Raw genomic sequence first — 13,393 nt, 5'->3', positions numbered from 1 at the left:
AAAAGGAAACAGCTCATAAAACCCATAATCGCCCCCAACATTCATAAAGGGATGGGATTTGATGAGTCTGGGAAGTGTGCTTGGTCCAAGTGTGCTTGTGATTAAGCTGGTGGATAACAACTTTGCGATGTGCTCACTGAAACCTGCAAACTCAGTGCCCTGATTCGCTCCTCACTTCTGGGGTGCCTCCTGCTTCGGCCCAGCATACAGGAGGCACAAAGTTCTGGCTCTGGTTGTTCTGCAAGAGCCACATTACCAACTCTAGCTCCTGGCTGCCTGCACAGTCCAGCTGCTTTAGAGAGGCTTTGTCCAAATTTTGAGAGGAAAGCCTCTTAGACGTGTTCTGCCAGCACAAAGCCATCAGTGGGGCATTGCTGCAGCACACGCACATGTTTTGTGTTTGAACACCGTGCCATGGTGACACTGAGCGCAGACTTTGCTGTCAGAGGTTTTGTTTTCTGTGAGTGGCTGACCCTTGCACTGTGGTGTTTCTCCCTCAGCAGCTGCCCCAGAGCCCTGCAGAGCGAGCAGCGGGTGATGCGCAGTGCGCTCGGAGGATGGGCATGGCAGGTCATCGTGGGACAATGTGGCTTCTTCCCACTGTCCTCCTTTTCCTTCAGATGAGGCAGACAGGTACAGTGTTTGCTTCACCTTGGCTCTGTGCTGCTTTGCCTAATCCATGCAGGGAGCTGTCCATGTTTTTGCTTTGTGGGGCAGGGGACATGAGTGAACACTAAATGGCTTTGCTGTCTCACCAACCTTGGTTCCCTTTGCCAGCTGCAGGGTAATGATATCCAGGGCTGAGGCACACGGGGAATTCCATTTTGGAGTGACAATTGTGTCAGTGTAAATTATGGGGTCAGTATGTTGATATGTAGTGTTTTCAAAGGCTCAGCACAAGTAATTGGCTATTCTTCATGTTCTCAAGAAATATGATCATTAAATAATTTTTGCTAACTAATGATAAGCTACTGAGGGCCATAACAAACCCCACAATGTTTAACAGTGTAGAGGGAATGAAATCCCTACCCCAGCACCCACTGTAGTTTTTTACATCTCCACTTGATAAATCATCCCACCTCCCCTTCAGGATGGACCCTGAGATCTTCTCTACAGTGTATATTTATGAATCACATTGTGGACATGATGTGTGCCTTATGTTTTAATTTTGCTGTTGTCTCTGACTGCACAAACACCTGAGTCATCACCATTACATGAGCTATGAGTTAGAGGTGGATTTTGACATCCCAGAGATGAGACAGGAGAGGTACTTAGTGGGACCCAGGGTGCCCTGACAGTCTTCAGAATGTTTCAAGGAAGATCTCATATAAAATGTCAAAAGCAATTTTGAGTGCACTTATGTGCATTTAGTGTTAAAATATAGACTGGAAGTTGCTGGCAAAACAAAGATGGAAGGTAACTTCTATAAAATTAACTGTAAAAATGACAGAGCTCATTAATGAAGTAAAGAAAAAGAACAAGATAATAAAATTAATGTATTTTTAAAAGAAAGGCTAATTCTAAAATCCCCACAAACCCCAAAGTGTTTAAGGCATATGTCAGAACTGTCCCAAGGTCAGGAAAGTACAAGACAATTGATTAAAACTATGAGACCTTTTGTGACCTGACCTCCAAAAACAAGTGTTAAAGTGCCTAGCTCTGTATAAAAGAATTGTAAACATCCTGACATAAAACCAGAAAAGCTGAGAAGCAAATGCAATAAGATAAATGTGATATGAAAATGAAGAACTGATCTAATTATTTGAATAATGGAAGAAAGAACATGAGTGTTGGTCTGTGCCCAACGGAGAAGAAAGTCTTTCTTCCTTAAGGTACCAAATAACTTGTACCGCACATGGAGGAAAGGAACTGCTGAACTGCACTATTCAGGAAAAAATCACATCAAATTTGTCCAAGGGGGAAAACTCACATCACTTTTCCCCAAAGACAGGATGATAGGCTGTGTGGCTGCAAAAGATGAAGTAAACCTCAGGTCTCTCCTTCAAGGGAGGCTTCTAACATAATTTTATCTGACACTTACTGCAACAGAAAGAGAAACAGCTGTAAGTTTGGTGCCAATCTGAAACTGCTACTTGATTGAAAGATTATATAGAGTGCAAATCTCCACACCTCTGAAGACCTCTGGCACTGGTATTTTCCATAGTAACATGCAAGACAAAAGAGAGTTTTCTCACTGCTTTTTTACCTCATTCCAGACTGGAAGGATTACCATAAATTGAGATGAGCATTCAGGCAGTCTTGGGAAACTGAAACACCAGTCCAATGTAAATAGAAGGCAATTATGTAAATACAAAACCAAAATTTCACCTTTGGTCCCACAACATGCAACCACAGAGATTTGTAAAATGTGTAATAAAAGCAAGACTTTGTTTTCATGAGGATGAGCAATTAGGACAAGGAGTAATGAGATCCCACCACTCTAAGGGCTACTCAGATTAGATATTAGGAAACACTTTTTAGACATTTTAAGGCTAATTAAGGAGTGCATTAAGCTGTGTGGGTGAGCTGTGGAATCTCATTAGGAATCTGCAGGAGCAGGTTAGACAACATCTTTAGGAGCAGTTTACTTGCTTTTGCACTGTTAGAGCCAGGAAGAGCTCTCTCACTCTGCCTGTGATCTTGCAATACCAGGACTGAGCTAAGGTAGCACAAGCCATATACAGATGGAAAAGGAATATTGCAAGAATATAGCAAGAGCCCAATACCTCATTTGTTTCTGATGCTTTAGTTGTTGATGTTTTTTGCCTCTTACCCACACCCACATTCATCTTTGCCTTAGTACAATGGCTGTTCTGGCAAGCACAGATTGCTCCTTGAATTGCCCTCTGAGAGCTGTTAGTTCAGCTGGGAAACACTGAAGAGGAGTAATAGTGCTCTACCTAATGCTGACAGCTTACCAATTTTTAAATAACAATACAACTATTGTTATTATGAAGGCCTTTTGCAGGAATTGTTCTGTATTCCTTAAAGTAGTGGGGTGTTTGACTAATGTTTGCAAGCCAGATTTATAAGTTGCTTGTGCTTTTATGAAGTCACCATGAACCTGTAACCTGCCTATACTTTTGTCTCCCTTGCAGTCAGTCATACCAAGTGATGCAAGGTCAACTTGAGAACTGTGAGCAGCTCTGAAAAACTGAAGATGGAGGAATCATAAGTGCCTGTGCTGCTGGCTATGCCCTGGGCAATGACAAAACCTGTGTTTCTTTAGGTATAAAGTACATTTATAGTTCATTCTATGGGACACATCCCATCTGTACCACATTTAGGAAGTGCTGCTGTGTTGCAGTGCCACTGTAGCATAAAGAATAATGTTAATTGTTTAGGCCTTTCACATGACTTACTTGAGCTGTTGATAACAAATTTAGTAAGACCTTAGCCAGAGGACATAATTTAAGTAACATCAAATTATGCAGCTGTGAGGGATGTATGGCAGCAAAAATAGCTCAAGAAAGTATTCTGTGCAATTGGGTGTGTTCTCTCAGGGGACTGCAAATTCCATGCCCCAGCAGGGGGAAAACCATATCAGAAACTGGTGATTACAGCAGGGTTCAGATTCCTCTTCTCCCAAAGACTGAAACAGGCCTTTCATGCTATGGAGCATTTTGTTAGAAAGTAACAGGTTAGATTTTTGATTGATAAAAAAGTTGGTGTCTAGTTTCAAGGCCTCTGGGACATGCTAAACACCTACAGATCTAAACAGGTAGAAATCCAAGAAATTTCTCCCTTTGAAGTATACTGTTCACAAAGACTCATCATTTCAGAAGTAGTAACATCCTGTGACTGAGTTATATTTCACTTGTTTCTCCTCAAATACCACCTGCTCTATCTGAAAGAGGCAGATTGTATTTCTTTGTTTCTCTTTTCTTCTAACAACAAGTTTTCTGCAGTTTTCATGTGGCAACCTAAATAGATTAATAACTACTGATGCTGAATTTAATTCCGTCATTTTTGCTTTCATTCAAATTGAATATTAACAATTACTAGTCTTAGTCTATTTTTCTGTCTCATTTAGCACTAATTCAAAGCCAAATTACTATCATAAGCCAAATTACTGTTATGATTTCAAGCATAGAATACTTGATTCTATTTTCCAATAAAAAATATTTATTAACAGCAGGTACATAATTATACCAATAATGGAAGATGTTTAATTTTCAAATACTTTGAAATGCTAAACCCTCTTGACTACTTACTCAAAATGGGTAAATTTTAAAAGAAATTAAAATAAATTTCATTTTTCAGACATTCCCATCTTTTTGCATGTGCAAAGTTTTTGTTAATATCTTGAAAAATCTAGCAGAGCCAAACCTGGCAAGGACACCTGCACATCTAATTAAATTGTAAAACGCTGCTGTCAAGGAGCTTTCCTTCAAATGAATGTTAAGCAAGTTTTCTCTTGTTTTCATTAATTTCATGAAGGGTTGATTCCCTGAAAGTGACCTGTTTCCCTGCAAACCATTTTCCTCCACTGTAGGCATCTATCTGTAACTCTAAAGGCTGCTTCTGACTGAAAAACCCGTGTTCCAGCAGGTTGGAATAATTGTGGTGAAAACCAACTCAAGATGCAATGGAAACTAGCTGTACTTTCCTGACCATAAAACTATTCCTTACACCAAGGGCTCTGTCAAACAAGCTCTGCCGAGTGGCACTTCAGGGACAGAAACAGCAGCTGCCTGCTCTACATGGTTCCTTGCGTGTCACTCAGCTTGGTACCTCAAGGACAGCTCAGGCACCATCCCCTATGGAGGTGGAATATCCTCCATATTCCATAGTCCTCAATTTCTGATATATTGGTTTAACTCAGGTATTTCTGAGCTCAAGTGGAGGCTGGTGACACCAGCTGAGCATTCACAGAGTGTGTTCAGTGTCATGGACAGGGGCTCTTTGCTCTCAGCAGGCAACACATGCTTCAGAGTCTCAGTACCACCATACAAGAAGCATTTTGATTGTGTCTTTGCAGTCCAATTCCTACATAAGGCTCAGGAATCATGAACTACATGGCAGAAAGTCACAGGAATCACAGCAAACCCAGATGCCCATCCTGAAAACGAGGGATCCGCTGAGGCCTTGAGCAGACAGTTGGAGGTCACCAGGGAGGCTGGCGTTCACCCAGCATGTCCCCATGGCAGGCAAGGGGCCTGGACTGCCAGCCATTTTCTCCTCATTGTGCTCACCCAGCCCTGGGCCCGAGAGGGCCTGGCTTCACGGGTGTCAGAATTTTGGGTGGCTTGTTCCACTCTCCTGAGTACTGTGCTTCTGAATGATCTTGTGACTCCATTTCAGCATCAAGCAAGTGCTGAGAGGGGCAGCCTAGGGCAGATGTGGCTGCAGGCATGGCATTGTTAGGTTGCAATGCTCCTCATTGTGTCCTTTACTACAAAAATAAGAAACTGTCACAACATTGCAAAGGTTCCATAGCACTGTGTCCTTATGGCACGAGTTTCATACCTCCTTTATGTTTCTGGTAGGCAACTCCTCTAAGCACTGACTCTTGTCCTCACAGCAGCCACCTGACTCCAACCCCTCAATCACCCAATCCACTCTTTTATAACACTCTTCTCATTGGCTACAGCTGTGGCCTGTTAAAGTCAGGCCTGCTCCTAATCTTTAATAATTAGCCCAGCTGCAACTCTTTAGGGATAAGATTACTTTCTATACTAACTTATTTTCTTATATTCTATCCCCCTACACTGTCCCATGTTTTATTCTCCATATGTGTTGTAGTGTGTTCTGTTGGTTTATTTAATTACTCCCCTATTTTCTGTATCACTCCCCCATTTTCTGTAATGGTTCTGCCCTCACCAATTCTTCCCGCCATAGTATGGTCTGTCATTTGGTCACCTTGGTTACTCCTGCCTCAGAGAGGCAATCCTCTCTGTTATATAATTTCCCCCTCCCCTGGGTTTCCTTATATGTGAATTTGTTCTCCTCCCTGGGCCCAGTCAATCACTCCCCTCTCCTCCTAGTTTGCCAGAATCTTCTGTGCTTAGGGAGACTTGATTGGCTGTGGCTCCGGGGCCCCTCCTTTACATTGTTTCTATTGGGTTTTCTCTCATGCCCATTATCCTAAGTCCACTCCCTTGCTTTCCCCTATTGGTTCCTTGTAAACCCCACCCATGAATTCCTCCCCCCTTTATAATCCTACTCCACCCTTTGTTCTTGGTCACTGGCTGGTAGGCACGTTTTATTCAATGTCTGGGTGTCTGTCACTCCCTGGTTGACAGTAAATCTGACAAGTCCCCAGTGAGCGTCCGGACTCTTTACTCTCGTGGGCCAGCAGCGATTCCATCCACTGTGAGCACAGCCCGCAGCCTTCTGACGCCAAGGGGTGCTCACACATTTGCAGCTGGGTGTTGGCCGCCCTTCTGCCAGCCCGACACCTGACTTTAAGGCTACACCTCGCTGCACATATGTGAGACACAGAATTCTAGCAGAGTTTTTCTTACCCTCTTGTTGTTCCTCACTGCTTCATTTTGTCTCTTGACTAACAGTGAAATACATGGCTGAATGTATAGAATAGACAGTTTCTTTAAGCTTGGCTTGACCTAGTGTATTTTGTATATGTTAGAAGCCAAATATAAACTAGGAAGTGATGTGGGCAGGTAAGGCTGAGCTGATGTAGTTAAATTGGTGTAATATTACAACTTTATGCAATTTCCTGTGTTGGCCAAACACTGAAGAATTCCAGATGCCTCATTCAGATATTAGCAATGACTGTTTCAACAGCATGTAGATATTATTCTGGGACTGTTCCATACTTGAAACCTCAAATATTATATGTATTATTATTGTTTATTAAAGCAGTTTACCACAAATTCTAGGCACTGAAAAATGGTGTTCTGAGTCACAAAATTTGTACTCAACCTACCAGAGTAAAGCAAGAATTGTAATTGCCTTAACTCCAACTGCCTGAACATTTAATTCCCAAAGAGTCTTCACACAAACTGAGGAAGACCAAATATATATGTGAATTTGTAGATTTTTGTGTGCAGAATGTTGAAGTTTTAAAAGACAATAAGTATCTATTTTCTATTTAAGTCTGAATATATTGCTCTGCACATGAGGCAAAATTCTTCTGTCATGAGGCTTGTCTATCACGAGTGCCATAGGAGTACTGTAATGAAACCCAAAACATTTTATCAAAGTTTTCATTGAAAGCATTATTCTGATTGAAAAGTTCTGATTTTCTAGTTGCTTGGCATTTTGTCAGCCCTCTAAAACCTCTCCAAAATGGGTATAATTTGCTACAGCTTCAGGATTCAGGACTTATCCATTTTATTTGTATACAGCACATTACCTCTGTAGAGTGCAAGGAACTTTGGTCCCTTCTATTATTGATTTTCCTTAGACTTGTTGGTATTGTCCTATTATTAACTGTTTTCATTATCTAACACAGGGATGGCAGACAAGGAAAGGTAAGAGCCAATGCGCAGAGTGGACAAAATGTATGGCCATGCTGAATTGGATACAGAAACTTTCAGCAGCAATTTAAAATTGGAGGAACCTGTGACATTTTCTGAGGATGTTGTCCCAGAAGATTCTGCTAGATATATTCTTGTGGAAGAGGTTTTACACTGACTTCTGTGAGCCAGAGAGAAGTTTGATAAGAGGATCCATGTTTACCCCTGAAAGAATTTTCTACCAAGGCCGTTGACATAAAGACCAAGAAAGAAGGATAAATAAGAGAAATCTGTAACTGCCTGTTCCAATGAACACTTTGTTTGTCTTTACTGACCAATGAGAAAAGTGTAAACTTATGAGTCTTGTAAGAATGTATAAAAAGCATGCATGTTGTAATAAAACTGGGTTTGAAGCCTTCTGAAAATTGAATGTTGCTTGGTATTGTGACAGTCTCAACTGTGACATATTCTGATGAATTAATTGGAATTGTCAGTGGCTTTGAGAACATGTATACAGAAAAAAATCCTAGAAAATGCAAAACCCACTCATGTATGCAGAAGAGTCTAATTAACTTTCCATGTCACAGGGTGAAATGAGTTGTTAGATGAATTTCCTTGAATTGGAAAGGCTTGCTTGCTGTCACCAAAATCACTGCTCTTCTGATAGCTTCTTGCTTTCTTCCTGAGATACTTTCTTCACTACCATTATTGATATAATGGTTTTGGCTATCATAACATGAATGCATTGCATACCGCAGAAATTACAATATTGTTATATGTATAATATAAACATATGATTTATATGAAGTATTATTTAATCATTCACAACTGAAAAAAATTTAAATATGCCAGGGTAATTAATATTTCAAGATTAATAAAAGCCTAACTCTTATCATCTGAACCTGACGTCCTCTGTCTGCCTTATTTCAATGCAGAGAAAAAATTATTTGTTTTGCAGCCAGTTCAGTGGTATGTAAAAATTGTGAAGAAGATATTGAGATATTTGAGCCCTACAGAAAAAGTACTCTGTGTTGTACTTCAAAAGGTGTGTCAGTATGTATTTTGGAAGAGAGAAGAAAAATGTTATATATTGGATTGTGGCATAAAATGTGAAATATTTTTCTCATTCCCTACCTTCACCATATCCAGTTTTCAAGTGTGAAAGTCACCATTTGGGGATGTTTTTTAAAATGCATTTTTTTGATCAGTTTGAAAGGAATAGAGCAGTCAACTTTGTTCTGCAATGATCACTGTCTGGTTTCCCTATAAAATCTCAAAAACCGACTCTGGAGTCTGTCCTATTTGTATTATTTGCCTGCCACTTTTCTCTGACACAACCTGAACTTCAGGCTGCTAAATTAACTGGATTCAGGACTGGCAGTACACTGTAGGTCGTGGTTTTAAGCCATGGATAGAAGCTCAAGCCCTGATGGCTGCCTGTGTCACTCCCTGACATCACTGCTCCAAAGGATGTACCCCTCTTTGAATTCCCACAGGACTTCGTTGAAGCCTCTGATTACAGCTCAGCCCTACACTATGGAGAGAGCCAGCCTGATACATGGAACAGTGGGCCAGGTTGGGATGTGTCCCAGGGACCACAGGGAGGCTGTAACACAGGGCTGCCACTTGCTGACCCATTCCCCCATTGCCATCCATCTCTCCTCCCACACAGCCCCTCCATGGCCACTTGTCCCAGTTCTGCAGCACTCCTGGTTTATTCATAACCAGTTACAGAGGGCACAGACACCTCTGATGGGCTTTGATTGCTGTCTTTAGCTCCACATGCATTCATGAGGAATCAGTCATCTGAGCTTCTCCTTCCTCACCTCCCAGTTTGCATTGCCAGGCAGGAAGCATCATCATCAACCTCCTGAGATATTCAGTACCAGATAAGAACAAATTCTGTCTGCAGGGACACTTGCCACAGCTGCTTAATTGCTCAGAGAACTGCAATCCTCACTCAAGACACAGAGCCAGGCACACATCATCAGTGCTCTGCCTCAGTGCTCTTTGGGTCTGCACACACAGGACAGAGTTTCAACTCGAGTCATCCTGAAGATGCACTTTGAAACTTGAATAAGCTTTTTTTGCCTTCCTAGTTCAATACAGATAGAGTTTTTTTCCTGTCATAAATGCAGAAGTCAACCTCCAAAAGCAGTCCAGCAGTGTGACAGTTGCACAAGTCCACAGAATCTATGTCTCCCACAGCTTGGAAGTCAGGTTGATGGCAAAAGCCAGTTCCATCACCCAGTTACAGATGTCTGGGCTGTCGGTGGAAGATGTTGAGTACAGTCTTTGCACTGGTGCTGCTGAGGTCATGTTAGAACTTCCCCCTGCTGAATCTGTTGCAGAAGGAGTGACTGGTTGGTCAAAGGAACAATTTAAATTATAGCATCTGGACACAGCTGCAGGGCTGCTGCCCCATGTCCTCAGTGGAGAGAGTCAGGCAGAAAGACAGAGGAACAGAGGAACAGGAAAGTGCATTAAAAGCCTGAACTCTGGGTAAAGTCCAAGTGCTTTCTTATTGTCCTGCATAGTCTTTCAGACTGCATCAGTGTTCCAGGAGTTTGCCCAAAAAATCTGCTGCTTAGGTTTCTCTGAGAGCCATACTTAATAATTTTTATCCTGAACTCCAGGTTAGAGCAGTGGGGAAATGTTACCAGAAAAACCAGAGGAAAAAAAATCTTCTTCCAAATGTCACAGATTCCAAAGTGATTTTGCTTCATTTTTCACATGGGATGAGGGGATATTCCTCATCTCAGAGCAAAATTAAGCATCTTACCAACCACCCTCATCCATCACTGAAACTGTAACTAAGAGCTGAAATGCAATGGTGCTGTCTGTACATCTGTTCTGTCATCTTCCAGTTCTTCCATAGCCAGTTTTTGGCTGGAATTTTGGCAGGGAAAAGAATTTTAATATATAAGTTGAGAGAAAAGGTATAGAAAATGAAGGTGAAAGTAAAGAAATAATGTGTTTTAATAAATGAAATATCAACAAAAATAGCTATTTTTAACAATATGTGCACAGAAAATGTTAGAGCTTACACCTACAAAGAAGGACTTTGGGTAGAGGGGGCCTTCAAAGATCACCTCATACAACACTGCCTGCCATGGTAGAGACACCTTCCACTAGAGCAGGTGCTGAAAGCCCCATCCAGCCTGGCCTTGAATACTTCAGGGGATGGAGCAAATGTCAGAGGAGTTCCAAGGTGGCTTTTGTTTTCACTGCCAGGCCATCAGGACACTTGCACATCCCTGAGGGTAGGCTGACAGTCTTCTTATGAGTGCAGCAGGTAAAGGAGAAAATCAGAGCTCCCTGGGGTTACATTCCTTCCCCTGTTTGCTCCTCCAAGGTTTCCTGTAATCTGTAACCAAACCACAAAGAGAGTGATGGTGTTATTTTGAAACAGCCACAAGTTCCTCCTCATTCAGAAATGCTGATGCGCTTTGGATTTGGCAAGAAAACCTTTTTTTTGTTTTTTTTTCTGCAGGTGGTGAACAGACCTGGCTGATCTCAATCCACGTGTTTAGCTGAAATCAGTACCCATTTTAACTGCACTAAGCAGTTCACTAGCTGAGGTGTGCATTTCCAAAAAAGCATGTGATGGGTTACTCAGGACAGCTGCCCTTGGCACATCATGCTGCAGCAGGGCTGATGGCCAGCCCGTAGCAGGAGATGGCATTGACATGTCCCCATCCCTGCCCCATCCCTGCCCCATCACTCTCTGGGCAGCAGGTCTCCAAACCAACCCACTTCCCCTGGGTTGCTGCACTGGGCAAGGAACAACTTCCATGTGAACCAGTCGCTGACCAGGACTAACTCCCTGAGCTGCTCCATCCTGAGCAACTGCTAACTTGGTACCTGACACTGCCTGCAGGCTTCATCCTGGAATGAGCAACCCTTCAAGAGGAAGGCAACCCCTAAGCAGGGCTGCAGGAAACAGGGTGCAGGACTCCATAATGAAACATCACCATATGCTTGCTCTGGTAATTAAAGGAAGGGAAAAAGAAATCTCAGTAACTATAAAGAAACACATGAAGAAAGGACTGCCCTTTTAAACCCCCCTTTTTATGAAGTTTTCCATAGTAATATGAAAGTTAAACTGTAAACCTGTTGCATTGATGTCAATACAGAAAAAGCAAAGTCAGTACCATGCATACATGAGTACACTGTGTCCCATTCCCAAGGACACAGCTGCTCAGTCAAGGGATATCTTTCGTAAAAAAGATCCCACAGCCAACAGGTAAATGACCATGTAAACTAAGATCTTGTGAGAATACAGCTTCTGAAGCTTTGAGTTATTAATATTAAAGCAATTTGAATGACAAACTTATACCTACAAGAGTTCCTTAGCTGACATAGGTTTAGGTTTGTGAAATGCAAATGGTTTCTTTAAAAAAATAAATAAATAAATCTGCGGATCCACATCTTTGTGCTGGGTTCTGTGAAGTCCTGTGCTGACATCAAGTGGTCACATATTTTTCGTGCCAAAGGAAGCCAGACTGGCTGTGCTGTGTATGCATGGGATGATTTTCATTGTCCCAAGAAGGTAAAGGCAAGTGGTCCCAGGCCCCTGGGGGGCTGCAGCAGCAGCCTCTGGCAGGTGGTCCGTGGGGATGGACAGCCAGAGGAGCATGGAGAAGCAGCACAGCCCCTGCAAAGCAAGGCAAGGGGGGTGAGGTGAGCCTCCACAGTGGCAGACACAGGAGATGCTGTCTGACACCCACGAAATGTGACCACTGGCAACAGCTCTCCCTTTGCTAGCCAAGAAGGCTCTGGCTGGGACAGGGACAGTGAGGCTTGGTGGCCCCAGGGGACTGGGGAGAGCATGGAGAGCTCATTTACTGAGGAAAGATGGACACACAGGTAACCAGAGGATGGGAGGCTGTCTCAATTAGTTCTGCAGAAATACCAGGGAGGGCAAAACAAATACATAAGGTCATGAACTGGCTGTGAATAAAATTAAGCTTGGTATTAGAAGAGTTTTAACTCCAAGTGAACTTCTGGAACAACAGCTTTGGAGGAAACTGCAGGAAAACCCTCCCATAATGGAGTTTTAAAGGGCAGGTTGATAATTTGCTGCAGGTATTGTGGCCCGTGATGTGAGCTGTAACATCAGCCTGGGTTGGTAGGGACTGGCCTTGGTGAGGGATGTGGTTTGTTTCCCTCATTGGCCTCAGTACTCACTGAAGCTTGTTTTCAAAGGTGAAGTTGATGGGAAGTGCAGTTTTATTTGTGGATTTACCCATGGATGTTCAGGTCAATCATACTTTGTTAAAAGACCTGCATACTCAAATAATAGCTGGGGATTTATGATATGAAAACACAGAATGGTCTTGGTTCATAACTGCATAACTCTATAACATAACATGAAGTAAAAATCCACTCTTCCTGTCACTGGTTGCTGCTCTGAGTGTAGAAATGGTTCCTGCTCTTCCCAGGAGCCAGCCCATTCTGGGAGCCCTGCAGCCACACTGCCATTGCATGCCAATGGGTTTATCCTTCCTCTTGCCCAGGGCGGGGAAGCAGGGTCACCCTGTCCACAGGGTGCATACCTCAGCAGCCCAGGGAGTGTTTCTGTCCTCTCCAAACCTACACCTCCTTTCACAGACTCCATCTGGCTGTGCATCTCTGGGTGACTGGAATCCTGATATCAGGAAAAGTTTTCCATGCTCTCCTTCATGGCTGGGCATTGCAAACCAAAGAGTGAAAAAGAAAAATGCCATATCCATTCAGATGCATCCCTAGGGGGAGAAAATTAAGTCTGTGGGCTTGGTTGCTCCAAAAGCTGGTTGGATTTGCTCACTGCCACTCGGTGAATGTTTTGTGGGGACGATGTACTAAAGGGCCACATCCTGTAATTGGTCCCTGAGGTCAATGCCCAGCCTGTGCTTTGGTATGGCACAAAGAAATGTTCATGCTGTTCTCCATCCACGCTGTGTTACAGTAAGTGAGTGCTGGGCATGGGA

At 42.8% G+C, this 13,393-nt stretch overlaps 2 long non-coding RNA genes across 2 annotated transcripts; one reads left to right on the top strand and one right to left on the bottom strand.

The window, feature by feature from the left end:
* Window positions 1-530: 530 nt before the first annotated feature.
* On the top strand, window positions 531-8,705 carry LOC132069976 (uncharacterized). Its single transcript, XR_009417854.1, has 3 exons — window positions 531-633; window positions 3,099-3,229; window positions 7,418-8,705. It is a non-coding gene; the product is annotated as an uncharacterized LOC132069976 (long non-coding RNA).
* On the bottom strand, window positions 4,229-5,532 carry LOC132070324 (uncharacterized). The gene is made up of 2 exons (XR_009417946.1): window positions 5,470-5,532; window positions 4,229-5,395 (listed from the first exon to the last, which is right to left on the bottom strand). It is a non-coding gene; the product is annotated as an uncharacterized LOC132070324 (long non-coding RNA).
* Window positions 8,706-13,393: the final 4,688 nt, after the last annotated feature.

This window comes from Ammospiza nelsoni, chromosome 2, assembly GCF_027579445.1.
Source record: "Ammospiza nelsoni isolate bAmmNel1 chromosome 2, bAmmNel1.pri, whole genome shotgun sequence".
In the NCBI taxonomy this organism is placed as follows: domain Eukaryota; kingdom Metazoa; phylum Chordata; class Aves; order Passeriformes; family Passerellidae; genus Ammospiza; species Ammospiza nelsoni.
This window is presented reverse-complemented; position numbering and strand designations above follow the sequence as displayed.